This window comes from Piliocolobus tephrosceles, chromosome 16, assembly GCF_002776525.5.
Source record: "Piliocolobus tephrosceles isolate RC106 chromosome 16, ASM277652v3, whole genome shotgun sequence".
NCBI lineage: Eukaryota > Metazoa > Chordata > Mammalia > Primates > Cercopithecidae > Piliocolobus > Piliocolobus tephrosceles.
Window position 1 is genome coordinate 17,541,729 of NC_045449.1, and position 27,371 is coordinate 17,569,099.

The 27,371-nt window shown below is 53.9% G+C and overlaps 1 protein-coding gene and 1 long non-coding RNA gene across 5 annotated transcripts in view; one reads left to right on the forward strand and one right to left on the reverse strand.

The window, feature by feature from the left end:
- The window catches only part of LOC111526161, a 4,457-nt gene extending 382 nt beyond the window's left edge, over positions 1-4,075 (reverse strand). Inside the window, exons 1-3 of the long non-coding RNA XR_002726274.1 lie at positions 3,963-4,075; positions 2,653-2,815; positions 1,803-1,959 (exon numbers count right to left, since the gene is read on the reverse strand). This is a non-coding gene — a long non-coding RNA (uncharacterized LOC111526161). The remainder of the gene's footprint in view (positions 1-1,802; positions 1,960-2,652; positions 2,816-3,962) is intronic.
- Positions 4,076-8,057: 3,982 nt separating this feature from the next.
- RAI1 (retinoic acid induced 1) overlaps positions 8,058-27,371 on the forward strand; it is a 131,435-nt gene continuing 112,121 nt past the window's right edge. For all 4 annotated transcript variants that reach the window (XR_002726278.1, XR_002726279.1, XM_023191758.1 and 1 more), the window contains exon 1: positions 8,058-8,512. The gene's annotated coding sequence lies outside the window, so the exon portion shown is untranslated. The remainder of the gene's footprint in view (positions 8,513-27,371) is intronic.

The window sequence follows — 27,371 nt, forward strand, 5'->3', positions numbered from 1 at the left end:
TTTTTTTTTTGAGACGGAGTCTTGCTCTGTTGCCTAGGCTGGAGTGCCATGGCTGGATCTCGGCTCACTGCAAGCTCCGCCTCCGGGTTTACGCCATTCTCCTGCCTCAGCCTCCCAAGTATCTGGGACTACAGGAGCCCGCCACCTCGCCTGGCTAGTTTTTTGTGTTTTTTTTTATTTTTTAGTAGAGACGGAGTTTCACCGTGTTAGCCAGGATGGTCTTGATCTCCTGACCTCGTGAACCGCCCATCTCGGCCTCCCAAAGTGCTGGGATTACAGGCTTGAGCCACCGCGCCCGGCCCTAATCACTTCTTAATAGTCCCACCTCTTAATACGTTCACAATGGCAATTAAATTTCATCATAAGTCAGCTGGGCATGGTGGCTCACCACTGTAATCCCAGCACTTTGGGAGGCTGAGGCAGGTGGATCACTTGAGGTCAGGAGTTCAAGACCATCGTGGCCAACATGGTGAAACTTTGTCTCTACTAAAAATACAAAAATTAGCCGGGTGTAGTGATGGGCACCTGTAATCCCAGCTACTCAAGAGGCTGAGGCAGGAGAATTGCTTTAACCCGGGAAGCAGGAGTTGCAATGAGCCGAGATCGTGCCATTGCACTCCAGCCTGGGTGACAAGAACAAAACTCCATCTAAAAAATAAATAAATAAATAAATAAATAAATAAATTTCATCATAAGTTTTGGAGTGGACAGTCAAACCATAACACTAAGTATTAGCACATTGACCTAAGAATTAGCATATTAACCTAAATGTTGTTTGTGGAAGATAAAATGTGTATATTTTCAGAGTTTTAATTTCATTTTTCAAAACAAAGCTCCAATTAAACGTTTTTCTCCAATTACTAAGAAATGTTGGTTCCCAGAGCTTTGACTTGTGGTCAAAGTGGTCTTTTTCTCGAGATAATGAGACCTTTCTTTAGAGTGGGTTCAATGTCTGTCTCACTTGCCAGACTATGGGTGCTGTGTGGTGGGGCCCACATCATTATTTCTGGAGATGGAATCTAGAATGAGGTTTGGCTTGACCAGGCGCAGTGTCTCACGCCTGTAATCCCAGCACTCTGGGAGGCCAAGGCGGGTGGATCACGAGGTCAGAAGTTCAAGACCAGCCTGGCCAAGATGGTGAAACTCCGTCTCTACTAAAAATACAAAAATTAGCCGGGTGCGGTGGCAGGCGCCTGTAATCCCAGCTACTCAGGAGGCTGAGACAGAGAATTGCTTGAACCCGGGAGGCAGAGATCGTGAGATCGTGCCACTGCACTCCAGCCTGGGCGACAAAGCGAGATTCCATCCCAAACAAACAAAGAATGAGGTTTGGCTCGATGAATATGTATTGAATGAATGAATGGAAGATCTTAGTGAGGCCTGTCTGGCTCTGGCCCAGCTGGTCTGGGGCCCCTTAAGGGGCATCCCTGGAACTGGACAGAATTCCCCTGTCTGTGGTGATCAAATTTGCCTGGAGTTGGCCATGCACAGTGGCTCACACCTGTAATTCCAGCACTTTGGGAGGCCAAGGTAGGCAAGGCAAATCACTTAACTCAGGAGTTCAAGACCAGGCTGAGCAACATGGCAAAAACCCATCTCTCCAAAAAATACAAAAATTAGCTGGGCATGATAGCGAGCACCTGTAGTCTGAGCAACTTGGGAGGCTGAGATGGGAGGGCTGCTTGAGCTTGGGAGGTTGAGGCTGCAGTGGGTCATGATTGTGCCACTGTACTCCAGCCTGGTGACAGAGCGGGATCCTGTCTGGAAAAAAAAAATTGCCTGGAGCTAAGTGGGGCTCTCACCTGCTCCCTCTCTTCTCTCTGCTAGAGAACAGAGGCCTTGAAGGAAGGAAGCCCAAGGGTCTCTTCTGGCTTTGCTTCCCTATCACTGCCCCCACTTCCCCGCATCCCTTTCCCTGGCAGAGACTTCTTGCCATAGGGCTCTGGGCACTCACGAGACCTTCAAAAGAAAGGTTCGCATTCATATTTGTCTGGCCTGTAGAAGTGCTAGAGGCTGATGGGCTGAGGGGGAGCAGCAACGGTTGGTGGTCCAGAGCTCTACAGTGTTGAACTGTTTTAAATCCTCATAAGCCCAGGAGGCAGGGCTTGTTACACTCCTCCTGTTAGAAACCAGAGTCTGAGAGAGGGTGAGGAGGTACCCAAGGCTGTGCTATTGGTGGCATGGTGACAGAGCTGGGGCAGGAGTTCTGATTTTCCATCTCATTCCTCTGTTACTGTCTCAGCAGAGAGCCTGGCTGACAGCTACCTACACGGAGGAAGGTATTCTGGGAGAGTTTCCTCCCCTCTCTAGGCCTCTATGTTCTCTGCACAATGGAGATAATAAGACTGAAATGCACATAGTAGGTGCCAAATAAGTACTAGCCACGTGCTTGCTAATGGGAGTCCTGCTGCACACTCACACTCTGCCTGGGCTCTGTAAGAACAGTCCGGAGCCTCCATCCAGGAGTTTTCATCGCAGAGGGGGCGGGACAGCAGCATGGGTAGGAGCTTGGGCCAGGAGAATCCCTACTCTAGGTATGACTGTGTGATCTTGGGCAAGTGACTTCATTCTCTGAATGTGTTTTCTCATCTGAACAAGGAGACTATTGAAATGCGGGTGTCTACCTAATGAGACAGCGGCTGCAGGAATCACCTGGCTCCAGTAAGCGCCCTTGTATCCTATTGAGTGAGTCAAGGATAATAAGCCTGGTCCCTGGCAGGATGCAGGATTCTATCCTGAGATACACTCCCTCCTTTCCCCTATTCCAGCCCACCAGGGCCTCTCCTCCGGGCAGGAAACATGATCTCCTTTTGACCTATGAGAAAACAGACAGGAAGTTCAAGGCCACACAGATGTGAGTGTTAAGAACCCTGGGGGGAAAAGTGTCTGAAACTCAAGGCTGTGTGTGTGTGTGTGTGTTTGTGTGTGTGTGTTTGTGTGTGTGTGTCGGGGTGTGTTGGGGGGTTGGTCAGCCAGGTGATTTAAATGTGGGTATAGAACAATAGATAGTGGTGGGGCCCCCAAGAACCTAGATTCCTTAAAGATATTTTTCTTCCTCTCTCTATTGTCTCTCCCTCCCTCCCTCCCTGTCTCCCTCCCTTCCTTCCCTTTCTTTCTCTCTCTCTCTCTCTTTATTTTCTTTCTTTTCTCTCTCTCTCTTTTTTATTTTTTTTTTGAGACGGGGTCTCACTGTGTACCCCATGCTGGAGTGCAGTAGCACTATCGTGGCTCATTGCAGCCTCGACCTCCCTGGCTCAAGTGATTCTCCCACCTCAGGCTTCCAAGTAGCTGGGACTACAGACATGCACCACTATACCTGGCTAACTAAAAAAAAACAAAAAACAAAAAACAACTTTTTTGTACCTAGCAACATATGTCAACTTCAAATTTTTTCACTTTTTGCTCTGCTTTCCAATCAAAACAAACCCAGGAGGCTGAGTTCAGCCTTTGAGCTGCAAGTCTGAGACCCTGCACCAACACTGACTTTATTGGGCCTTTGCACTGCACAGCGTGCACACCCCTGCTCACTCTCCTACCTGTGTGCAAATGAGGATGACAAGCAGGGTCAGCAGCAGAAGTCTCTTGGGGCTAGCTCTGCTGACAATGATCACTGATCAGTTCCTAGTTCTCCTCTGAGAAGCCTGAGCCCTCTCAGCCAGCATCATGCAGAGCAGTCTCAGGATGGTTAGGCCTATGGCTGTCCTCCTCTGGAAGGGCTCTCGTTTGTTCAGAAGCCTCCCCTGGTTAAAGCAGCCAGAGGAAAATCACCTTGAAAGCTCAACTCACCAATCACCTCCTCCAGGAAGCCTTCCCTGAATTCCTTGACAGGACTAGGTCATTACTCTGCAGGCCTGAGCACCACAGCACTCTTCACGGCTAACTTTCACATTGCAACCCAGGGTCTAACCCAGTGTCTGACCCACAGTGGGCTCTCCATGCATGAAATGGGTGACTAAACTCACCTGCTGTGTGACTTTGGATCAGTGACTTCACCTCTCTGAGCCTTGATTTTCCTATCTGTAAAATGAGTTGTGGCAAGGCAGCATTCAGAGGGTCCTTGCAGATGTGATTAAATCAATTAAGGTTCTTCTTGAGATGGAGGGATTAGCCTGGATTATCCAGGTGGCCCGGAATGGAATCACAAGGGTCCTCATGAGCAGAGGCAGGAAGGTCAAGGGAGGAAGTAGGAGCTGGGACAATGGAAGCAATTGTTTTCTTGCCTGTTCTAGCTTCTGGAGGTCACCAAGGGGTCACAAGCAGAGAAACACAGGCAACCTCCAGAAACTGGAAAAGGCAAGGAACAGATTCTCTTCCTCCGGGACATGCCAGGAGAGCTGGCCCAGCCCACACCTTGGCTTTAGCCCAGTGAAACTGATTTTGGAGTTCTGACCTCCAGAACTGTAAAGAATAAATCTGTTCAGCCTGGGCAACATGGCGAAACCCACTCTCCACAAAAAATACAAAAATTAGCTAGGCATGGTTGTGTGTGCCTGTGATCCCAGCTACTCAGAAGGCTGAGGCACGAGAATCAGTTGAACCTGAGACACAGAGGTTGCAGTGAGCCGAGATTGTGCCACTGCACTCCAGCCTGGGCAACAGAGCGAGACTCTGTCTTAAAAAATAATAAATAAATAATTGGCCGGGCGCGGTGGCTCAAGCCTGTAATCCCAGCACTTTGGGAGGCCGAGACGGGCGGATCATGAGGTCAGGAGATCGAGACCATCCTGGCTAACACGGTGAAACCCCGTCTCTACTAAAAATACAAAAAACTAGCCGGGCGAGGTGGCGGGCGCCTGTAGTCCCAGCTACTCGGGAGGCTGAGGCAGGAGAATGGCGTAAAACCCGGGAGGCGGAGCTTGCAGTGAGCTGAGATCCGGCCATTGCATTCCAGCCCAGGAGACACAGCAAGACTCCATCTCAAAAAATAAATAAATAAATAATAATAATAATAATAATAATAATAAATAAATAAATAAACAAATTTGTGTTATTTTAAGCCACTTGTGGAATTTGTTACAACATCCCTAGGCACCTGGCACACAGTAGGTACTCAAAAGTGGCAGTTCTGGCCAGGCGTGGTGGCTCACACTTGTAATTCCAGCACTTTGGGAGGCCAAGGCAGGAGGATCACTGCCCAGAATTCAAGACCAGCCTGGGCAACATAGCAAGATGCCATCTCTATAAAAATTAAATTGGCCAGGCATAGTGGTGTATGCCTGTGGTCCCAGCTACTTAGGGGGCTGAGGTGGGAGAACAGCTTGAGTCCAGGAGTTCGAGGCTGCAGTCAGCTATGATCACATCCCTGCACTCCAGCCTGGGCAACAGAGTCAGACCCTGTCTCACACACACATACACACACTCACACACACACACAAAGGCATTTGTTAGTACCTTGACCCCACACCCTCTTCCATCTGCCTGCACATTCCTTCCTCCTCTCACTCTCTGGGACACCCATCCCCTTTGCCACCCAGGGCTCCCCTCCTGCCCATCCTCTGAGGTCTGGCTCAATAGCCACCTCCTCCAACGCTTCACTGAACTGACATCCAGGAATGCTAATCCCTTGAACAAATGTGTTTCCTTGAGTGGTGCCTGAGCTATGGCTCCCAAAGAGGCCAGGCTTGTGATCCTCTTTGTACCCCCAGCCCTGTGTACAGGGTCCAGTGGCCCCAGTCATGTAAACTTTATACCAAGGAATTTTCAAAACGAAAGTACCTAATTCCAAGGCCAGAAAATGGACTCTCCCGGACTTCGGGTTCCAGCTGCTTTCCCGTCCTCTCCAGGTAGAGAAGCTGGCCTTGGGGACCCCTGTGTGGGAACCAGAAATCCCCCAGCAAGGCCTCCTTGTCTTGCCTCCCACTGGGGTCCCTAGAACCAGCCTTCCCTTAGGCTCCACTTAGGAGCAGGTTAAGGTAAAGCAGGGAGGGCAGGAGACCAGCTCAGGGTGGGGACGGGGGACCCTGGATGGATGACGGGGACTGTTCCCATTAATCTGGCGTCTTAAAGCAGTAACAGCAATTACCGCATGCCAGGCTGCGAGCTAAATGCTTTCCACACGTACCTCATTCAATCCTCTCAACAGACTCATGAGCTAGGTACTATTATCCCCATTCTACAGATGAGGAAACCAAGGCTCAGCAAGTTAAGTAGTTTGCTCAAAGCCACCCAGCTGGGCACAAAGGAGCCACGTTTAGAAACCAGATTTGCAGGTGCAGTGGCTCACGCCTGAAATCTCAGCACTTTGCAAGGCCGAGGCGGGCAGATCACCTGAGGTCAGGAGTTCAAGACCAGACTGACCAACATGGAGAAATCCTGTCTCTACCAAAAATACAAAATTAGCCGGGTGTGGCAGTGCATGCCTATACTCCTAGCTACTCGAGAGACTGAGGCAGGAGAACTGCTTGAACCTGGGAGGTGGAGGTTGTGGTGAGCCAAGATTGCACCGTTGCACTCCAGCTTGGGCAACAGGGGCAAAACTCCATGTCAAAAAAGAAAAGAAAAAAGAAAAGAAAAGAAAGAAAGAAAAAAAGAAACCAGATATATCTTCACCAGAAACTGAGCTTAAAACGACACAATTCGCGCTGGGATCCAGCTCTGTCTTGCTCTTGATATTCACCCTGGGAGACGGGTAGCCAAGCCCAGTGGGAAGGACTGTGGGGACCGGTGTTGATTCTGTGCTGCAGCTTGAGAACCTGGAGAGGGGACTTCACCACTCTGCACCTGTTTCCTCATCCACAAAATGTGATGAGCTGACCTCACAGAGGGTGCATTGGGATCTAATGAGACCATGCACAGAAGGGGCACAGCACGCCTGGGACAGAGTGAGGCCCTCTACCTATCACAATACCTTATTTTGCAGATGCAGGACTCATTTGTCCCACTGCGTGACTCACTTGTCTCAGGTCACCCACAAGCTCTGATGCCTTGACCAGCTCCCCTCTGCCCAACCAAAGGACAAACAAGGGAGGCTTTGATGGGGCTGTTAATAGGGTCATGTCCCACAGACCCTAGAGGCTGGGTGGGGCTGGGAGGCTTCCCAAGCAGGTGGCAGTGAGCTCCCACCTGAGCTATGGCAAGTAGAGACCTAGGCGTGAAATTGCTCAGAGGTCTATAACTTAAGTTTCATGCAAGGACTCATTCATTCAACATGCCTCTGTTTAAAGTCTGCCAGTGGCTACCTTCCTTGCACCTCACTCTGCAGCCCTGTAGGCTCTGGCCCTCCTGTTATGGCTGTGACTTCAGTGGGGCCATTACTTGTTCCCTTGCTCACGGTCTCCTCACAATTCCAAATACTCACCAAGTTCTCTCCTGCCTCAGGACCTTTGCACTTGATGTTCTCTCTGCCAAGGATGCTCTTCCCAGCAGGACAGGCTCCTGTAGTCCCAGCTACTCAGAAGGCTGAGGTGGCAGGAGTGTTTGAGGCCAGGAATTCAAGTTCGGCCTGGGCAACACAGCAAGACCCTGCCTCTGAAAGAAAAAAAATGCTCTTCCCAGACTCTACCCATGGCGGTTCCTCCTGCTATTTAGATCTTTGTACAGACAGGCCTCCTTCTCTCACCCCCAGTCAAGGAGCCCTAGCCGTCACTTCACCTGCTAATTTTCTTCCTAGCACTTACTGCTCTAAAATTATCTTCGTCATGTATCTAAGCATTTGTTTGCTGTCTGTCTCTTCCCACCAGGATGCCAGCTCCATGATAGCAGGGGCCGCATTGTCTCTGCTGATTCCTCAAGACTCAGCAAGGTGCCAGGTGCCCAGTAAATGAAGTTTACATGAAACCAATAGAGTTTTGAAATCGAAAATGTTTCTCAAACTGTAAAGAAGTGGGCACAGGTGAGGGCTAATGGTGGAGTGAGGGTGGGGGCCTGGCCTGACGCTGGAAGCTCCCGAACGCAGGGCGCTAGAGTACTCCCGGGCCTCACCGGGATCCCACCGCAGAGGCCCCCTCCCGCAGGCCGGCGGGAAGGCGGGCGGGGGGCGCGCAGTGGGGCGCGCGGACCGCCAGGGGGTGCTGTCGGGGCGCGCACGGCCCACCTGGCGCCCCGGGCCGCGAGCGAGCGCAGCCAGGCCGCCCGGGAACTTTTTTCCTCGCGCTCTCGCTCTCCTTCTCCCCCCGCGCGTCGCCCGCCCGCCCGTCCGCTCTTCCTGTGCGGAGGGGATCGCATTTCCCCGCGGCACCCGCGGACACCAGGCAGGCCCGGCCGGGTGCGCGGCCAGGGCCAGGTCCCCACGCCGCCCGCTCCCCGCGCCCCCGGGCGCCGCCCCCGCCCGCGGCTGGGCTCCGAGAGACTAGTGGGAGAGCGAGTGCGGCGAAGGCGAGAGGCGAGCCGAGCAGGCCGCCCAGCCCGCGGCCCCAACGCCGGCGCGAGGAGGGGGCGGTGCGGCCCACCCTCCTTCCTGCCTGGCCGCGGGCCGGCCGGGCCGCCGCGCCCCGACCCCCATGGCCACCCAGGCCTCCGGGCCGCGAAGTCGCAGCGCCAGACCCAGGGCCCCCGAGTGAGCGCGGGCGTCGAGGTGAGCAGCGAGCGCCGGGGCGCGGGGGGCTCAGTGGACGCTGCCCCGGGGCGGGGGCGGCGCGAGGCGTCGGGATCCTGGGCCGGGTGAGGAGTCGAGGCGGGTTCGGGAACCGAGCGCGCGCGCTGGGTGGCGATGTGGGGTCCGCGGGGTCCTTGCTTTGTGTGGTGTGGGGGGTGCGCGAGGTCACCGGATGGACGTCTTGGGAGCTGTAGGGTGGGGGCGCCCTGCGCCGCGGTGAGGGTCTTCTGGGGGATGTGCGGCCGGCTGAAGTCGGGTTGGGGCATGGCGCGAGGGGCGAGTGTGGCAAGGGCTCTGCGTGCGCCGAGGCGCGGAGTGTTTGCGGAGCGTGGGGTGGGGACGTGGGGAGCATTCGCGCGGCGCTGGGGGCGGAGGGGAGCTTTGTGAGTGCGTCCGAGGTGGGGGGTGGGGAGCTGACTTCCCCATGCGTGACCCGGGCCCAGCGTGGCCGTAGCGTAGGAGTCAGGGCCGGCAGGGGCGGCGAAGGCCGTGCGTGGCGAGATGGGGTGCGCGGGCGCTCTGCGCTGTCCCCACCCGGGCAGCGGCGCCGGGGCCTGTGCGCAGGCCCCGAGGCCGGGCAGGAAGCGGCCCCCGCGACTTGGGGAGCTCTGTAGCGGCCCGGCCCGGGACGCACGGGCCCTTCGGGAATGACGTCACGGGCGGGGGCCCCGGACACGCGAGCCTGGCACCCCATAGACAGCGGCGCAGCCCGCCGCCCCGCCGCTCTTTTCGAGGTCGGCCCCCCCCCTCCCGCGCCTTGAAGGCAGGGAACCCGGGAGGAGGACATGGGGGCCGAGTGCGGCGGGGACAGGGGGTGGCAGGACGCGAGGGTGACATTTGGAGCCTGGTCGCTTCAGGGGCCTCCGTGGTGGGGCGGAGGGGAAGCGAAACACCAGCCAGGCCCTAGGCCGTCGCGGCCACAGCTTCCTGGGGCGCCCGTTTTCCCGGCGAGCAGTTTTCCTTCTTGGGACTCTTGGTCGTTATCCAGTCCACGCAGGGGCCCGAGTGTGGGCTGCAGCGGTGCCCTCCTGCGCGGAGCCAGGGCTGGCGGGGGCGCGGCGGGCCTTGGGCTCTGAATGGATGGGAGCGAGTGTAACAATGCGCCGGTGGGGGCTGGGGGAGGGGAGGCCGCGCGCCTGAATGGCGGAGCCGGCCGGGCGCTGCTCCGCGCGCCGCACTCTCTCCCGCGCCCCCTTCCTCGCGGTTTCGGCGGACCGGGATTCAGGGACCCACTCGGGACTTGCGTGGTTCCTCCCACCAGTATTGCCCCCCCTCCCTCCCCCTTTATGTCTTTTCCAACGCAGTAGTGTGTTGAGAATTCAAGGGCATTACATCTGGTTGCAATCCAGTTTCATGCCGCTGCCGGGCTGTTAAGACCTCGCGCTGACGTCAGAGCAGGGGAATTACTTCTTTTTATTTTATCTTTTTTTAGTTGTCTGCTGCCCTGGGAGGAGAGGCGGGGGTGGGTTAGGCAAGCTCTGATGTGGAGGCGCCAGCGTGATGGGAGCCCCGAGCTGGGGGCTCTGCTTCTCTTCCTGCCACTGCCTCCCTCCGTTCTCCATACAAACCTCGTTCTGCTCAGGGTCAGGCCCACCCCAGGTGGGGGGCAGCCCTCGCTGCAGACTGAGTGGTGGCCCCTCCCTGCTGACCACACAGCTGGGTTTTCAGTGGCTTCCCTGGGACGTGGCCCTCGGGATCTGGAAGCTGGAAAGGAATCTTCTAGTTTCCCACCCCTCCCCCTCTTGACAGGCAAGCCGGTAGGAGCAAGAAGTGGCCTTTTGCGTGACACAGAAGTGGACACAGTCATTCTGATCTCAGGGCAGGCTCAGCCCTATAACTCTGGCAAAAGCTCTCACAAGCAAAAGACTTGGAGAGGAGGAGAATGTATCAAGGCGAGATCCAGGCCCTAGAAGCCAACTGTGGAGTGGGCAAAATAGGACCTTTCCACCAACCTAGCATCCCTCTGGCTTCTGTGGAGATAAAGGGAACTCAGGGGTACTGGATTTGCCTTTCTCTTCCACTAGACTGTGGGACTCTTACAGGCAGGGACCCTGTCTTATTCTGTTTATTTTATTTTTGAGGCAGGGTCTTGCTGTGTGGCCCAGGCTGGAGTGCCTTGGCACAAACACAGCTCACTTCAGCCTCAACTTCTGGGGCTCAAGCGATCCTCCGGCCTCAGTCTCCTAAGTAGCTGGGATCATAGGTCCCCGATACCACACCTAGCTAATTTTTAATTTTTTTTTTTTTTCCTAGAGACAGGGGTCTTGCCATGGCTGGTCTTGAAGTCCTGGGCTCAAGCGATCCTCCCTCTTTGGCCTCCCAAAGTGCTGGGATTGCAGGAGTGCGCTGCGCCCAACCTTACTCCTCTTTAGACTCCCAAGCCTAGACCAATGGCTTTCAAACTCTTGCCCGTGACATATAGTAAGAAATACATTGTAGGTAACTACACAGGTCACGCTGTATGTAGCTGAAACAAAAGTTTACTGAAATAACTCCCTTACTGTCTGCTGGTCTGTGGTACTTTTTGTTCTAGTGTATTTGATTTTTTTTTAAATTACTGATTGCTACCCACGAAATTAATTTTGCAATCCACTGATGGATCATACCCAGAATTTGAAAGAAACGGGCCTAGGAAATGAATTTGCCATCTATTCATGCAACAAATGTTCATTGCAACCCTAATAATTCCTGCCATTTTAAACTACTCAAGTAACACTTGGATACTTGGGTGAAAAATGCAAATAAGCCAGAAATATATGTAGTAAAAGTAAAAGTTCCCTTGGCACCCTCCCCCAGGTAATAGTTTGAACGGGTCCTTCCAGACTTCTTGTTACGTGTGTGTGTATATATGTGTGTGTGTGTGTGTATATCTCACATATACCAATCCATGCATAGTTTTCTTTATCCCCAAGTGAGGACACACTGACTGTGGGCTCTTACTCGGCAGCCTTTTTCCTCTCTGTCTTGGAGAGGCTGGTTGTATGGCGAAGTCCTTCAGGGCAAGTTCTGGGTTGACTCCTGGCTCCACCACATGCTGAACAGGCCATTTACCTCTCTGTGCCTCAGTGTCCCCATCTTTACAATCAGGAGAATAACAGTACAGACCTCACAGGACTGAAGTGAAGATGCAGTGAGTTAATCCATATGAAGTTTAGAGCAGTGCTTATGCCAGTAAATGCTGATTGCTGCTGTCATTATTGTATTATTATTGCTATTCTATCTCCATGGCAGCCCATGTTTGAAATGCATTGCTTTTAACAGCTGCCTGTGGCCATGGCATGGGTGTCTTTTTCCTCCCCTGTCCAATGTGTGGCTCCACAGGGAGGGAGGAGGTGCAGCAGCAATGGTGTGTACAGAGCAGCGTCTCTGTGGGAGAGGCACCTGGGTGCTGGGCCCAAGGGAACAGGGATTTTCCAAGGACCCACTGTTTCCAAAGTTCTGTGCTTAATGTCGGGGTTCAAGCAGGAAGCATCCCTGTACTTGACCACAAGAAGGTCACAGCCCAGTGGGTGATTGGGACCCAGCTCATAGCCAAGGCCTTGACCAGAGCTGGGGGCTTCCTGGAGGAGGGGCCTTTGAGCAGGTGCTTCAGGCACAGCGAAGTAAGAATGAGAGGGGCATTCCTGGCAGAGGGAACACAGTGAGCAGAGCAAGTCTTTGGAGGCTGGAAGGGATGTGGCCTGTGTGCTGTGGCCAAGAGGGGAGGACTTGGCTCAGAAAGAATGGTGGTGGAAGAGGGATGGGCTGTTCCTGGGACCTCCTCACTGGCCTCCCTGCCTCCATCCTGTCCCCTCCCAGGTGCTGGCCAGCAGCACTGTCAGTGATCATTCTAAACCCAGCAGATAACCTCCAGTGGCTCCTGCTGCCTTCTGAATAAAGGTCCCATCTGTAGTTCTTCCCACGCTGCCCAGGGCCATTTCTGGTGTCCTCTGCCTGCCCTGTCCTCATTCAGTCCTGTCCCCTCCAGCCACAGCTGGCACCTCCTTGTTAAGATGTAGCCATGTGCATCCCTGCCTCTGTGCATCGGGCTGGGCTGTTCCTTCCACCTGGGATGCCCTTCACCTTCCTCCCTGCTGCCCCAGACCAAAACAGACGTCCTGTCTCCTCCTCCTCTGACCTCTGAGGCAGTATGAGTCATCTCCCTTTGTCTATACTCGTGGTGTAGCGTTTATCACGGAATTATCGGCAGTTCTGCCAGTGTCTGTCCTCCCCATGAGGCTGGAGCATCAAGGCCTGAAAGCACGTCTCCTTGCTCTCTCCGGCCCAGCGCCAAGGGCGAGGCCTAGAACACAGGACGCTCAGAAATGCTTCCTGGCAGGAGGGCCAGGTGAGGTAGAGAGGGTGAGAGCCCCGACCACTGTCTTCCGTGGGCCCCTTGGATCTTTAGCAAGGGCATGCTGAGGTCTGTGTGGATCTTGTGCTGTCAGACTTTAGATGAGTGGGCTGAGGGGCTTGGTGGGGTAGGGGGGCAGGGGGGTGGTGGGCAGCTTCCCCAGGCTGCTTCCTGAGAGGGCTGGGAGAAACTGGCTCGTCCTGTTCCCCAGTGATTGAGGCAGAGCTGTGCCCTGTTCCTGGTGGGTCACTGGGGATCTGAGATTGGAATGTGAAACCAGGGAGGGGGAGGCAGGGCTGGAGGCTGCCTGCAGGCTGGGGCTTGGCTGGCAAAGGACAGATTTTGCTCCACTGGTTCTTGAACCCATGTGAAGAGTGTGTGTGTGTGTGTGTGTGGGTGTGGTGTGGGGGGACAGAGCCGGGGAAGGGAGAGATGGGGAAGAGAAAAACATGAGGGCAGAGAGGTGGAGTGGGGGTGGGGGACCTGGGGAGTGTTGAGCAGGGACAGGGAGAGATGGAACTGGGGGGATGACAAGGAGTGAGGGGGAAGTTCCCGCTGCTGCTGCTGCTGGAGAGTATGAAGAGTGTGCTTAGGGCCAGGAAGGAAAGCAGCCAGGCGCATCGGCTCCCACCATCGTCAGCCATGCCTTCCTTGTCTGTCCAGGAGACAACCCTAAGTGTTCTCTTGCTCGGCTCCATGCTGGCACGGCCCCAGACAGGAGCAAGCTTGTGGTCCAGGCTTTGAGGCCCGTGAAGTCTAGGGGCCAGATGGACGATGAGCATCCGTTTTTTTTTTTTTTTTTTTTTTTTTTTTTTCTTGAGATGGAGTCTCACTGTGTTGTCTAGGCTGGAGTGCAGTGGCACAATTTTAGCTTACTGCAGACTCTGCCTCCCAGGTTCAAGCAATTCTCTGGCTTAGCCTCCCGAGTAGCTGAGATTACAGGCACCCGCCACCACGCCCAGCTAATTGAGCATCCACTTTCTGTACAAAGTGATCAGGCTTGGGGAGAGAAGGTGCCTAGGATGCTGTGCAGAGGCAGGAGGGAAGGGTGGAGCAGGCGAGCATAGGGTGGGGGGCAGGGAGGCCATTAGGCACTATGGTGGGGAGCCAGGACTGCTGGGGAATCTTCCTTTCCTCTCTGGCCTCAGTCTCATCTATAAATGGGGGGAGGATGGACTGCTCTTGGACTGATGGTCTGTGGACCCAAGTCACCCACTCCTTGGGCATGAGAAACCAGGGACCCCATGGAGACAGCTGATAGAACAGGGGCAGCGGGCATGCTCAGAGCGTCTACAGGCCCATGGTCAGGGGGCTTAAGGGAGAACATGCAGAATCCAGTGGAGCTTGGGTTCGCCTCCTAGAGTTCCCTTCTTGGAGTCTGTGCTCATCTGGAAGGAGAGATAGGGTCGGGGTAGGGGAAAGCACTGGATTCAGAATCAGGAAAAGCGTTTGAGTTTTAACTGAAGCATCCCTTGGGCAAATCACTTTCCCTCTGTGAGGGTCAGTTTCCTCTTCTGTCAAAAATGTGAACGGGCTTTGTTGTAAGCATTAAAGGTGAGCTGCGGCACCGTGGCTCACACTTGTAATCCCAGCCCTTTGGGAGGCCAAGGCAGGCGGATCACTTGAGGTCAGGAGTTTGAGACTAGCCTGGCCAACATGGCAAAACCCCATCTCTACTAAAAACACAAAAATTAGCCAGGTATGTAAAAAAATTAGCCATGCCTGTAATTCCAGCTACTTGGGAGGCTGAGGCACGAGAATCACTTGAACCCAGAAGGCGGAGGTTGCAGTGAGCCAAGATAGCACCACAGCACTCCAGCCTGGGCGACAGAGTGAGACTCCGTCTCTAAAAAAAAAAAAAAAAAAAAAAAAGAGTGAGTGTTGCTGTGTTTTGTGATCTGGAAAGCAAGCAGGTCCTATAGCTTGGGGCCGTAAACACAGGCTTTGGGGTCACACCAGCCTGGGTTCAAATCCAGGTACCAACTGCTCACTGTCAGGCTCCATTTCCCTCCCCTTTAAAATGGGGGTAATAGGCAGGGTGCGGTGGCTCATGTCTATAATCCTGGCAGTTTGGGAGGCGGAGGCGGGTGGATCACTTGAGGTCAGGAGTTCGAGACCAGCCTGGCCAACGTGGTAAAACCCATCTCTACTAAAAATACAAAAATTAGTCGGGCATAGTGTCACCTGCCTGTAATCCCAGCTACTTGGGAGGCTGAGGCAGGAGGATGACTTGAACACGGTGGGGGCGGAAATTGCAGTGAGCCAAGATCGTGCTACTGCACTCCAGCCTGGGTGACAGAGCAAGATTCAGTCTCAAAAAAATAATAATAAATAAAATGGGGATAATAACAAGCCCCTCCTGGTTGCTGGTGCATAGTTCCTCAGCTGGGCTATCACTGCTGGGCTGTTAGGCAGTTGTTTTTTGTTTTGTTTGTTTGTTTTTTGAGTTGGAATCTCACTCTGTCGCCCAGGCCGGAGTTCAGTGGTGTGATCTCAGCTCACTGCAACCTCCGCCTCCGGGTTCAAGTGATTGATTCTCCTGCCTCAGCCTCACAAGCAGCTGGGACTATAGGCATCTGCCACCATGCCCGGTTAATTTTTGTATTTTTAGTAGAGATGGGGTTTCACCATGTTGGCCAGGCTAGTCTCAAACTCCTGACCTCATGATCTGCCTGCCTTGGCCTCCCAAAGTGCTAGAATTACAGGTGTGAGCCACCACACCCTGCCTTGGGCAGTTATTTTTATTGCTAAAGTGCTTTGTATGTAGAAGAGATCGCTATTGTTGTTGTTATTATTATTATTTTTTTTTATTTTTATTTTGAGTTGGAGTCTTGCTCTGTTGCCCAGACTGGAGTGCAGTGGCTCAACCTTGGCTCACTGCAACCTCTGCTTCCTGGGTTCAAGCAAGTCTCCTGCCTCAACCTCCCTAGTAGCTGGCATTACAGGCACGCACCACCATGCCTGGCTAATTTTTTTTTATTTTTAGTAGAGACAGGGTTTCACCATGTTGGCCAGGCTGGTCTCAAACTCCTGACCTCAGATGATCCACCCGCCTCGGCCTCCCAAAGTGCTGGGATTACAGGCGTGAGCCACCACGTCTCCGGCCAATTATTATTCTTTTTCCATTCATGCCAGGTCACATCTAAACCTTACCTGTAATAACATTGGCCAAAATGAGGAGTTTGGTGCTTGTTTCTTTTCTAGCCAGGTCAAGGCAGATGGACTGAGTGGGTCTTTTTACACATGGGGCAGGTGAGAATTACTAGTTTTCTGGCGAGAGTTTCTGTATGTAAAGGGACTTTGCTCCAGTGGTGTAGGTGGACCCCAGGAAAGCATCAGCAACTTGTGACTTCAGTAGCAGTGTAACCACAAACTCTCATTCATTCATTCAGTCATTCATTCATTTATAAATCACGTGTGGAACACCAGGATACCGAGAAAACAGCCATGAATGAGATGCAGCTCTAATGCAGCATAGTGGATATGCATACATATTTTGGACTTTGCCTGGGTTCAGATCCAGGGTCTACCACTTGTGAAGTTAGCCAAGTTACTTATCTCCTTTACTTGGTTCCATCATCTGTAAAAGGTTGGAATTGATAGAATCTACCTCATAGGGTGGTTGTTTGTTCAAGTCCAGCATCAGGTACATAGAAAGTGCCAGAGCATGGCCCTTCCTCCATTGTTGCTTTTATTTTTTTTTATTTTTATTTTTTTTTGAGACGGAGTCTCGCTCTGTGGCCCAGGCTGGAGTGCAGTGGCAGGATCTCAGCTCACTACAAGCTCCGCCTCCCGGGTTTACGCCATTCTCCTGCCTCAGCCTTCAGAGTAGCTAGGACTACAGGCGCCAGCCACCTCGCCCGGCTAGTTTTTTGTATTTTTTAGTAGAGACAGGGTTTCACCGTCTTAGCCAGGATGGTCTCGATCTCCTGATCTCGTGATCAGCCCGTCTCGGCCTCCCAAAGTGCTGGGATTACAGGCTTGAGCCACCACGCCCGGCCGCATTGTTGCTTTTATTCCTGTCCTAAAGGATCTCATGAACCAGCTTGGTGCTGGAGGAGGTCACCCTGGCCAGGCTTCTCCATGAGGGTTGGCATCCAGAAAGGGGTGCCAAAGCTCCCCAACTCCTTGAATCAGACCCTTCTATAGCAATCTAGAGCTGCTTCTATGCTTGGCTGCTGGGGCCTGATGCTGGGGAGGTCGTGTGAGGCCTTATTCACCTGGGAAAGTTGGCCTCTGTCTGGCACCGGTGTGCTTGATTTTAGAAGAAATTTCAGTCCAGGCCGGGCGCCATGGTTCACTCCTGTAATCCCAGCACTTTGGGAGGCCGAAGCGGGTGGATCACCTGAGCCCAGGAGTTCAAGACCAGCCTGGCCAAACGTGGTGAAACCCTATCTCTACTAAAAATACATAAAGATAGCTGGGCATGGTGGTGGGCGCCTGTAATCCCAGCTACTCAGGAGGCTGAGGCAGCAGAATTGCCTGAACCTGGGAGGCAGAGATGGCAGTGAGCCAAGGTGATCGTACCACTGTACTCCAGCCTGGGCGACAGAGTAAGACCTTGTCTCAAAAAAAAAAAAAAAAAAAAAGGGAATTTCAGTTTCAAGTATGAAAGCAGAAAGTGTTTCCTAATTGAGTACTCCTCACCAGCCGGAGGCAGCAGGACTGCCTGCCTTTGTGTGGACCTTAGGCAGGTCCCTCAAGCTCCCTGAGCCCATTTCCTCCTTCATCAAAAGGCGAAAGTAATAGGACCTATTGCATAGTTTTGTTGTTAAGAGGATCAAATGAGATAGGGCCTCTAAAGCACTTAGCCAGTCCTGGGCACGGAATAGTGTGCTTAGTAAATATTGTGCCTATTAGTGATAATCAGAATTCTCAGACAATGTAAAGTAAAAACCACCTGAAAGATGTCTTAGGAGCTAACAGCTTCATAGAGATGTGAAGTTGCTCCCACCAGCCCAAGTGGACAAAGAATTATTACAGCAGCTAGAGAGACAGGAGGCCCAGAGAAGCTTAACTCCTGTAGCAAAGTCACCCAGCATTCTGGCTTGGGGTGGGCAGGGCTGGGGAACCAGAGCTGGCTTTCAGTCTGCTGCTCTCTGCTGCTTTGATAGTGATTCTTTCAGCAAATAGCTATGGGCAAACGGCATTGATACACAGCTGAGGTCACATGGGCCTGTCTTCTGGAAGCTTCTGTTCTGATAGGGAAAATAAAATTTCTACATGATTATGATAAGAGGTAAAATAAAATCACATGTTCTATTAGAAGGGTAAAGTCGTGTATTCATTCATTCAAGGGGGCTCTGTGCCAGGCTGTGGAGCAGTGGGTCTCATTCGGGGGTGATCTTGTGTCTCAGGGGACACTGGGCCATGTCAGGAGACATTTTTGGTTGTTTCAGCTAGGGAGGTGCTGCTGGCATCTAGTGGGTAAAGGCCAGGAATGCTGCTAAACATCCTACTGCACACAGCAGCCCCTGGAACCACACCATCAGCTGGCCCCTGATGTCTGTGTGCTGACGGTTGAGATGAGATCCCAGCCTTGAGAAGCAGCAGTGGCCAGGCAGATGGAGCCCCTGTCCGTTTGAAGCATATAACGTGGTAGGTGAGCAGACATTACAGAAATGATTGCCTAGATATGGATTTATAATGTGAGCTCTGAAGGAAAAAGTAGCAGGAAGAAAGAGGGATGTGGGCCTTTCCACTCCTTCAAGGGAGGGCTTTTGGGGAGATATTTCCAGCTGAGGGCACAGCCCAGGCAAAGGCTCAGAGGCAGAAAATGCAAGGATGTGTTGTGGGTGGGGAGGCTACCAGGTACCTGGTGTGTGCCTGGGGAGAAGTCAGAAAAAGAGCTGGCCTCGGGGAACCCAGGAAGTGGCTTCCAGAAGTAGGGAGAAGGCAAAGGAGAGGACTAAACCCTTTAGTCTGGTTTGAGGGAACTCCAACCCTCAGCATGTTGTTTTCTGCGGGATTGAGCAGGGCCAGGTGGGCAGTGGGAGCACCCTAGCCCCAGGTGCTACCCTCCAGTCTGGGGCCCAGCCTTTTCCTTTTCTCTTGTTTGCAGCCTTCTGATAGGTGGGAAAGACAAGCAGGAAAAAAGAGAGAAGCAGAGGAAAAACAATATTTTCATTTCAAACACAGATAGGGGTGGGGGAGGCGGGAAGGAATCTGGTTTATGTTACCTTTGAGACAAGCACAGAAAATCCCCACCGTGGCCCAAAATAGCACTAAAACAGACGTTTTGCCAAATCAGACTTAATTGAGTGGCTCTCTTCTTGACTCCAGCGGGATGTGGACGGAGCTGGCTTTGTTCCCTTGGGGTGACACTGTCCTCTGGGGCCACTGCCCTGGCTAATTAAACTGAGAGGACCTGGTCTCCCAGGCAGGACAGGAGCCTGGGGAGCTGAACTTGACAGCCCTTGGCCTCTGCCTGAGAGGGCCAGAAATGGTTACAGGGGTTGGGAAGGTGCAGGGTTCCTGACAGGAGGGCCAACTGAGTGAAGGCATTGGTGGGAGAGGCCTGGTTCCTCTAATACATGAGTATCTGTCTCTTTGGATGCTGAAAGGGATCAGGAGTAAAGGCAGCATTGAGTGCCTGCTATTGTGCCAGGCATTGGGTGGTCCTCGCTAAGTCTTATTAACTGTCCTATATCCACTATCAAGGAAACTGAAGCACAGAGAGGTTAAGTGATCTGCCTGAAGTCACAAAGCAACCAAGTGGCAGAGCTAGGATTAGAAATCATATCCGCAGGCTCCAAAGCCAGGCCCTGCCTGCTGCTTATCCCCTTCCCCATGTTAGTCACTCATCCATTCAGGAGCTAATTCCTGGCTATGAAATAATTTTGTGATCTTGTGGGAAATGAAGTCTTGTAGTCAGACAGCCATGAGCTTGGCTTCTGACCAGAGCAGTTTTTCTTTTCATGGCTTTCTCCCTCAGAGCCTCCTCTTTCCTCATCTATCAAGTGGGCATAATCATGCCTTTATCCTGGAGTTGCTGTAAGGGTTAAACTCAGCATAGAAGGGGATGAAAGGGGAAGGAGGAGGTCCCTGGGCCACCCAACTTGGCAGGGTGCAATAAAAGAGTCCTGGGTAGAGGGAGCCAGGCAAGATTGCAATATCTCTGTGCCTATCAGTGTTGGGTTTCTTTATTTGAAAGGGTAGAGAGGGCAGACTCTGCTCTGCAGGTAGAAAAGGTGTGGAATGCAGGTATTTATTTTTCTCTGCCTGTGAAAGCCCCGTTTTCGCTTAGGCTGTGTAGGGCTTCCCGACGCTGCCTTGGGTGTGCACATCTGCACACTCTGGGGTGCCTGCCATGCAGAGGCGTCTGCCCAGGGTGGGCACTGAGGGCATCCACCATGTGATGCCCCCGTGCAGCCGGTAAGCTCTCATCACAGCACCTGGGGTACCTGGGAGTCCCCAGAAACAGTGAGGATGGGTGAGGGCCATGAAACAAGGGCATCATTCCTCCACCTCCTCTGATCAGGCCCTCCTGGTCCCATTCATATCCTTATCTCCTGGCAGCCAGTGGGTTGTTGGGAAGGCAGGGGCAGCTTTCCTGATTGACAAACAAAACAAGCTTGCTCACAAAAGGAGAGGGGAGGCTGGCTCGGCCTCTCCAGTTCCCCTCCCCCTGCCCCAGGCATCTTTCCTGCTCCACCCAACTGGCACCCTACATTCTAAGATGCTGCTAGGGGGCTCCAAAGCCATTGTCGATGGTCAGGCCACCCAGGCTAGGAGCCCCTTGCACTGGGGAGGTGGATTCAAGGAGTGATAGGGTTGCCATGAGGCGGGGCTTGCTGCAATGGCCGCCCCTCCTTCCCTTCAGCTGGCTGGGCAGGCAGCTTGGAGAGGAAGCCAGGCGGCAGGTAGCTGAGAAAGACATCGGATCCAGGGGGAGCAGCAGAGAAAGCAAACAAACAGGGCTTTGTGTGGCTGCAGATTGGCGGCTCGGAAGGGAAGCCAGGCCTGTGGTAGGGGGAAGGGAGAGGAAGGAACGGGAGACCAGACCATTGCTTTGGGCCGGAGATCGGCGGCTGGACCAGCCCGGGCTGAGTGGCCGGGAAGTAGGGAGTGCTACTCCGTGTGGACAGGCATCTGGAGTCACAGCCTGGCCGAGTCCCAGCTCTGCCACTTCGCTCCTTAACAGATCTGGGCATGTTTGCCCACCTAATCTGGGCAGTCATTCACACGTAGGACTCGCTCGCGTAGGAGGAGAGTCACCTGTCCTGGCCCAGTCAGTGTCTGCTTTTATCCTACCCTTGTCCCGTCACTGCTGGGAGGACACAGAATCAAAGGGATTCAGGGTCTCCTGGGAGCTGGTAGCCTTGCCGGGTCTCCAGGGAGGGCAGAGACTTCTGCTTAGATCTGTGGGCACTTTGGAGGCTTTGACCGGGGACCCAGCCGTGCTGAGGGGAAACGGGTTCTCTGCCCAATAACGGATTCCTGGGGTGTAGGTGGGCAGAGGCTGGCATCAGGCCCCTAAGCCAGAGAAACCAAACTGCCCCCTCCTCGTCGCGGTGGGGACGCACGAGGTGCGGGGAGGAACATAGCCAGGAAGACGGGCCTTCCTGTGGGGAGGAGGGGCATCTTTTCTGGGGTGTGTGTCACATTCTGGATCTCAGCGAGGGCAGCCCCCAACCTGGCCCACCTCTCAGGGAGCTGGGAGGGCCTGGGCCTGGAGGAAAGGCATAGGTAGGAACTTGTCAGGCCAGACGCCGGGGCAGCTCCACGCTCGCCTCCGAGGCCATTTCCTTTCCTCTCCTAGACCTCGTGAAGGGGCGGCGAGAGGGCAAATGCCCGCGCTTCCTGCTGGTCCCTCCCCTCCCCGCCCGCGGCGCCCACCATCTTGGCCGCGCCGGAGCCTTCTCCGCGGCGGCGTCCCACAGGCCGCGGTAGGGGCCCGCGACGCCGACGCCGGGAGGGGGCCCGGGAGCCTCGGGGCGCTGAGGCCAGAAGAGGGGCAGGGGGGCGGGGCGGGCCGCTCGCGTCGCCATGGCAGCGCCTGGCCCGGCATGCTTCGCGGGGCGGGGCGGGGTGCCGAGGCTCCGCCCCCTGATGGAGCCCGGGTCTTTTTCCGGGAACGCCGGGGCTTGCAGGCCCAGGGCTGCGGCCGGCGCTTGCGGGTCACTGGGCCAGGCGGCGCGCGTCTCTGAGCTTCGCTCTCCCACTGCCTGGATGTTTGGGGAGAATGCAAGAGATCCTGTGCTTGTTAGCCTCGGGACGAGCTCTGCTCAGCGAGCCCGGCAACCCCACGGCAGGGGCCTCGGGAAGCCGCTTCCGGGGGCCAGGATATTGGGGAGGCTGGACCCCTACCCCGACTCCTGCCGCTTGGGGGCTATTGAAAGTGTAGGCCAGGCGGCCCCTCACCTGCAGTGTCTGGGTCTCGAACTCTTCTCCGGGACTGCCCATGGGTCAGTCAGGACCTACCCTTTGCCCTAGGGTTGGAGAAAGGAGGGGGCCTGGAATGCACACCTCACACGGTCCAGGCCTGGACCCTGCAGCCCCGTCCGGTCTCCCTCCAGCCCAGGAGCACGGGCGTCCCCTAGTTGGCAGTCGTTGGACTGTCTGGCCGGGAGGCACATTCCTACCTTCTGAGCTCGGGCACCCCGCCTGCCCTGGGGCAGACTCTTCCAGAACTTTACTGCCAACCCAGCCCTGCCCTTCTGCCAAAACTGCCCTGTCCCCACCCGGCCTTCTCGTGCCCTAAGTCCCTAGTTACTCCACAGCCACAACCGCCTTCTTTCCCCTAGTCTCTCTCTTTTTTTTTTTTTTTTTGAGCCAGAGTCTCCCTCTGTCGCCCAGGCTGTAGTGCAGTGTCATAATCTCCGCTCACTGCAACCTCCGCTTCCCAAGTTCAAGCGATTCTCCTGCCTCAGCCTCCCGAGTAGCTGAGATTACAGGCACTCACCACGGCTAATTTTTTTGTATTTTTAGTAGAGTCGAGGTTTCACCATGTTGGCCAGTCTGGTTCCAAACTCCCCACCTCAAGTGATCCTCCCACCTTCGCCTCCATAAGTACTGGGATTACAGGTGTGAGCCACCATGCCCGGCCTCCCGTAGTCTCTTAAGCAGCACCCTCTGTCACCTCCTACCTGTACTGAGCAGGCAGCTAAATTGAATGTTGGCCTTTGGGTCTCCAAGGGAGGCTGTGTGCTGGTTGAGAGGCTGTCCTTGTGCCTTTCTTCCTCCTCATCCAGGGCACATGCACAGAGAGGCTGAGAATGGGCTACAGTTGCAGCAGAAGAGACTCAGGGTTGCCACTGAAAAGAACTTCCCAGTCCTGAGCATTTTTTTCTTAATGAAATCGTCAGATTATTGATATATTGGTTGTAGAAATATCCAAAACTGCAGGAAAAAAGTAAAAAGTACTTTATAATCCCACCAGCAGAATGTAACTACTGTCAACCTAACTTTCTGTAGATGTATGATAAACCAATTATGATACATCTACGGAGTCATGCTATATATTTGGTTTTGTAAGGCACTTGGTGGTTTTAATAGCTTTTTTCTCACTATAAAAGGAGGACAGGCTTATTATAGATTTTTGGAAAATATGACAAATTAAAAAAAATTTCACCCATACTCTCAATCTCCAAAGGCAGCCACAGTTGTCTTCCCTCATCCCCCCCCACCACCCGTTCACAGGGTTTTTCACTTTGTGTTTTTTGTCTGTTTAGGTATGCCATCATTACTCCTGTATACACCAGTTGATATTCTGCTTTTCTCACTTAATGCTATTTAAGATGCTCCTGAACCACGTTCTTGGGAGAACTTCCAAGATGAGGCAGACATTTCTGGGGGTAATTTGTTGGACAGGCTGTTCACTTTCTGAGTTTGTCCTCTCCCTACCTGTAGCCCCCTGACAGAGTCCTTCCCCATTGCCACTAAACAATGATATGCAGCTTGGGTCAGGGGGTCCTGCTTGCTGGGGGCCCAGGAGGCTGCCTAGTGTGGACAGGGACATGCAAGAATTATGGCCCGATGCTGAGATCTGGGCTCCAATAGGAAGGGGCTTTACTCTGGCCCAGATATGCCAGGTTTCAGGGAGGTCTCAGACCTTGGCCTCATCCTCATTCGGGGCCTCCTTTGCCTGGGCACACTCAGACCTGAGGCCGCTTGTCGATCCTGTGACCCGCCTTCTGCTTTGACTTCCTAGGAGTTGGTTTCTGTTGCCCTTGACTCCTCAGCCCCTCTTCTCCAGCCTCTCTCTGGAGGCATGCAGGCCTGGCACCAGCACAGCCTCCCTCTGCCCAGCTGCCCCTCGGCCCTAGCTACAAGCTGCCCTTGTCCCCACCCATCCTTACGGCCAGGCCTGTCTCTTCTCCCCCATTCCAGAACAGTTCAATTCTAACACATCCAAGCCCTGCGTGAAACAGGCCTTGGGAAATCACAGTTGCCAGGGACGAATTGGCATTTAAAAGGCATCCAAGGCTTCGGGAAAAAAACTGAAGAGACAAGAGGATGCAGGGCCCTGTCTCAGAGCAGCAGCTGGATTTGTTGGATGGAAAAATCACAGAATGCCCCTTTCCTCGGGAATAACAGCCCTAGCTGAGGGGCAGCGGGTGTGGCACGGGCACTCCATGCCCTGCCTGGCCACCCCCTGCCGTCACCGTTGTGTCCTCTCAGAAATGAAAAGATGAGGGAGGGACATTGTCAGCCTGCAGCCAATGGCCCTGTAAATTCTATTCTCTTAACAGGTTTATTCAGTTATAAAATATTTAAGACCTGTTTCACTTTATCTGTATCCAGGAGGCAGCCCGTTTGGGGCTGAGATTGATGTGCTGAACATGATTTATTTATCTGAATTTGCTCTTGTGGTCTGGGCGTTACCTGGGTGTGGAATTTAACCAAGTGAACCAAGTGACAAGATGGGTTTGCGTGTGTTCTTGAGCTTGGGTGTGTGTGTGTGAAAAAGTGAGTTTGTGTTTGTGTACACGGTGGGGGGTTGCTGTCAGGTGGCTTGGGTGTCTGTATTTGTGACTGGGACCAACGTGTGGTTGTGTGTGTGTGTCTGAGTTGGGGAAATGAGCTGAGGGTATGGGTGCTCATACACCAGGCAGAATCCACAGCAGGTCACACGTTCTTTGTGTGTTGGGGGCACCTCTGTGTGCGGCCGAGTAGCTCTGTGTGCGTGTCCCGTGGTGTGAGGCCTGGTTCTCTCTCACCCACTTTTCATCATTGGTGGGGTATTGCACACTGACTGAGTTGCTGGGGCATCTGCTTTTCCATCCGGCCCTGGGTGAGCACTGACAACACCTGACTGTCTTCCAGCAGAACTGGGCCTTCCTGCCCTGCAGCCCAGAGACTAGAGGGAATTTGGCGATCAAGGTGGTCCAGGCCCACGGCCATAGCCCTAATGCAAAGCATGGCTCCTACTCCAGTGCTCTGCTCTGGGGTGACCCTGCCCCTCCCTGGGCTTCAGTTTCCTCTTCTGCTGCACAGAGGGCAGGCGCCCAGGTCCCTGTGGCTGCTCTCACACACGGGCTTCTGGGTGGCTCATGGCAGGCTTCGAGTATTGGGCTGGGGTTTGTCTCCTGCCACTCAAGAGTTGAGTCCCACCAGGACTCAAGAACAGCAAGGAATGATGGGAAAATCCCCACTGTGGGGCCCAACTCTGGATTCTGGGCATTGTCTCTGTCCCCTGTCTAGGCCCAGCCTTGGCCCAGTGGTCAGGAAAGTGGCAGGCAACCCTATTAACAGCCCTCGGTCCTCCCCTCCCCCCACGCCCCTTTGTATTGAATGTGTCTGTCACTACTTTCCTAATGAGGCTGCTGAGGGCCCCCCTGAGGCAGATACCTTTGCAGACCGGAGGTGAGGGGGTGGGCCAGCCTCAGGGTCAGGCCAGGAAGGGGAGCTGAGCCCTTCCCCTGCCTGCACCCCCGAGGCCAGCTCAGCTGTGAAGTCATTGAGGCCCCTCTCAGGCCCTGAGCCAGCTGTGAGCAGGCACCAGAGCTTGAGGAGGTAGGAAAGCTCATCCCAGGCACGGAATTTTCTTTGGCGCTGTGATTCTGTAGTAATAATACTTCCACCTGGTCGACATCTATGTTTGGAGGCCTACTGTGTGCCAGGCACTGAGATCAGCCACGATCTGGATGGACACAAAAAAATCCCTGCCCTTGAGGGAGGTGTGGCCAAAGGAAGAACGATATTAATCAAATAATCACGTGATTTGAGTCATGCATTCATGCATGGGAATGCAGGCTGATCACAAGCCAAGACAGAGGCCAGGCAGAGCTTCTCTGATGGAGACAGGGAGTCCTGTGCCTAGACTGGGGGCTGATCCAGGCACTGGGTAAAGGCTCAGCAGGGATTGAAGGAATCAGGAGACCCAGATTCTTGCTGTGTGGCCTCAGGCAACTGCCCACCTTCTCTGAGCTCCTAGGGGCTGGCATCTTCCTTCTGGCTCCCGTCACCTCTGAGTGGAACTCCGGCAATATGTGTCTCCTCTTCCGTGCTTTTTGCGCTCCCTGCCAGGGCCCTCAAGACATCTGTCGGCAACATCCTTGACTTTGGAATGCTGGAGGCACTGCCCCAGGGGATGCCTGGAGCCAAGCACAGCACTGCTGCCTCAGGCCCCACCTGCCAGTTCCTCTGAGCCCTTTTGCTCTCACAGAGCCACCTCCTGGACCGGAGAAAGCCTGGAAGACATGAAATTGAAGAATTAGTCCCCTATTTTCCCCCAAAATTGTAGAGAAAAGCATTTATTCATGAATTCACTCGTTCATTTGCTTGACTGGTGTTTCCTGAACACCTAGTAATTGCTGGGCGCATTGCACTCCATGTTGGACTGAGATGGCAAAGTGGTGGTCCTCCTGCTACGTCCTGCCCACAGACCTGTTTTGAAAGCCCATCCATTGTGGGGGGTAGGGGAAGAGGGGGAATCAAATCAATTGCCAGTGAATAATCGAGTGACTTCATTTCCAATTTCCAGTTTACATTTCTTCTGAATTATTCTACCCTGCTTCCTCCGACCACAGTTGGTGGTGCTGGCTATTGTCTGCCAGGTAGGATGGCCCACCCAGCCCACCAGCTGGTCCCATCCCCCACTACCCCACCCCACCCCGTGCCTCTCCTGGCCATGTCACACACGTTAGTGTGGCTTCCCAGTTATGAGCCCAGCCTCAGGAGCCAGACTGCTCAGGTTCAAAGCTCACTGTGGCTTTGGGAACTCGGGTGTCCCCCTCCAAGCCTCAGATTCCTCTTGTGTCAAATGGGATCACAAGGGCAAGTACCCACTACTCCTGGGGCTGTTGGGGAGATTAAGTGAGACAATTTATGCTAAATCCTTAAAACTCACATAAGCCTTGGCTGCTATCGTTGTTGAATAAATGAACCACTTGCAGGCTCAGACCGGGGCTTTGTGTCACATGGCACCTCCAGGCCTCAGTTTCCTCAGCTGCTGCTTTGGGAAAGCACATCTCTCTAGGTTGGGCCTCTTCCCTCGCCCTCCAAAGACCTATTCTTGGGGCCTGGGCCCTGTGAAACCTCCGGCTCTCGGACGCAGCCTGG